This window comes from Coregonus lavaretus (genome assembly GCF_964263955.1).
Source record: "Coregonus lavaretus genome assembly, contig: HAP1_SCAFFOLD_344, whole genome shotgun sequence".
In the NCBI taxonomy this organism is placed as follows: domain Eukaryota; kingdom Metazoa; phylum Chordata; class Actinopteri; order Salmoniformes; family Salmonidae; genus Coregonus; species Coregonus lavaretus.
Genome location: NW_028164355.1, coordinates 430,001 through 432,696, shown reverse-complemented (window position 1 = coordinate 432,696; position 2,696 = coordinate 430,001).

The window sequence follows — 2,696 nt, the reverse complement described above, 5'->3', positions numbered from 1 at the left end:
ATAGCTGAAAAGTTCAGAATTAGTTTATCTTTCTAGAACCTTGGAAGACATCTAAAAAGAGTGACAGCAACCACCATGATTCCTTTTAGTTTGTTTTTTTGCAACCATGGTAACATGGGGTTTTGGTAACATGGGGTTTTGGGTAACATGGGGTTTTGGTAACATGGGGTTTTGGGTAACATGGGGTTTTGGGTAACATGGGGTTTTGGTAACATGGGGTTTTGGGTAACATGGGGTTTTGGTAACATGGGGCTTTGGTAACATGGGGTTTTGGTAACATGGGGTTTTGGGTAACATGGGGTTTTGGGTAACGTGGGGTTTTAATTATTTTTAGAGAGTAGCTCAATTACGTCTGTTTTGTGTTCCAGAATGTATTGCTGCTTTTAGCTTTTGTCTTTATGTCTTTATCTTATTTAGTGTTTCTCTTAGATTCTTCATCTTGAAGTGTTTCCATTATTAGTCCATGACTGACTCACTCACTCACTCTTGGTGCTGTGTCTCCCTAGACCACCAGGAGGCAGAAGAGAGTGAACAGGGTGAGCAGCATGGATCTTTATGTTGATGCCAATGCCATGGAGATGGTCTCTCTGAGCTCCAGAGCTGAAGCTGGACCGGGAGAGGAGAGAGCAGCCCAGGGGACTGAGTAGGAGTAGAATGATGCTGACCCTACATGCTGATCTTAGGTCAGTTTTGTGTTTTAAATCTATGGTCAGCAGTGGACTGGTGTTTAAAATGTGGTGACAAACCTTAAGTGGTTCTAATTTTAATAACATGTTCAGAATTAGTTTATCTTTTTATAACCTTGGAAGAAATCTAAAAGGAGTGATTGTAACCACCATTATTCATTTTTGTTTGTTTTGTACCACCATGGTAACATGGGGTTTTGGTAACATGGGGTTTTGGGTAACATAGGGTTTTGGTAACATGGGGTTTTGGGTAACATAGGGTTTTGGTAACATGGGGTTTTGGGTAACATGGGGTTTTGGTAACATGGGGTTTTGGTAACATAGGGTTTTGATTATTTTAAGAGAGTAGCTCAATTAGGTCTGTTTTGTGTTCCAGAATGTATTGCTGCTTTTAGCTTTTGTCTTTATGTCTTTATCTTATTTAGTGTTTCTCTTAGATTCTTTATCTTGAAGTGTTTCCATTATTAGTCCATGTATTATTATAATAATCTGTTCATTCTTTGTATTTTGAAACATCTGAATAAAGGGGACATCTTTTTCTCAAGTCATTTTACTTTGTTGTTGGGGATTGTTTTGTTGCTGTTGTTTACCTCTCATGATGTTATTGATTATACATTTTATGATATTGACTGATGTAGATTATTGTTATGTTATTAGTAGTATAGAGATAATGATGTTATTCATTATAAATATTATGGTATTGATTATTATGTAGATTATTGTTATGATGTTTGTACTATATAGAGATATGTGTGTTATTCTCTTATGATCTGTGGGTTACAGAGAAAGTATAGTACTTAGTTCAGGTCTGATATACATTAAATTGTGAATATGCTGTGTGCAAATCAATCAATTAATCAAATTAAAGTTAATAAATATGGTAATATATATCAATGATCTCAAAGGTATTGTTGAGAAGTGTTTATTTCATATTTGTGATGTGAGTGCAGATTATGTTGATGTTATGTTATTTACCCTTTACAGATAAAGACCTGTTGCTCTCTAAACTGCCATGTAATCACTGAATGCTTTTAATAAACTCACAGGCTGTCAGTCTTGTGTGATTTCTCTCTTGGAAAGACTACAACATACAGTATGAATTAACTGAGATCAGTCTTGTGTGATTTCTCTCTTGGAAAGACTACAACATACAGTATGAATTAACTGAGATCAGTCTTGTGTGATTTCTCTCTTAGACAGACTACAACATACAGTATGAATTAACTGAGATCAGTCTTGTGTGATTTCTCTCTTGGACAGACTACAACATACAGTATGAATTAACTGAGATCAGTCTTGTGTGATTTCTCTCTTGGACAGACTACAACATACAGTATGAATTAACTGAGATCAGTCTTGTGTGATTTCTCTCTTAGACAGACTACAACATACAGTATGAATTAACTGAGATCAGTCTTGTGTGATTTCCAACCAAGTTTTTCACACATATGATAATGATAGTAGATAGCTGGATGGAAGCAGTGTAGAAAAAGTAACCAACTGTCATACTTGAGTAAAAGAAAAGACACCTTAATAGAAAATGACTCAAGTAAAAGTGAAAGTCACCCAGTAAAACATTTGGTTTTAAATATACTTCATGATCAAGAAAAAAATTATATATTTTATTTCAAATTCCGTATATTAAGCAAACCAGGCAGGCAGGACGTTTTTTGGGGAAGTGTGTTCCACTACTAACAGAGGAACAGGGGGAAGTGTTCCACTACTAACAGAGGAACAGGAAGAAGTGTGTGTGTGTTTGTGTGCATGTGTACCAGCTCTGTCTCACTCAAATGCCCATTCCAGCAGACTGTGCTCTCTCTCTCTCTCTCTCTCTCTCTCTCTCTCTCTCTCTCTCTCTCTCTCTCTCTCTCTCTCTGTGCTCCTCTCTCTCTCTACTCCTCACTCTCTCTCTCTCTCTCTCTCTAATTTCAATTTCAATTTAAGGGCTTTATTGGCATGGGAAACGTATGTTAACATTGCCAAAGCAAGTGAAGTAGATAGTAAACAAAA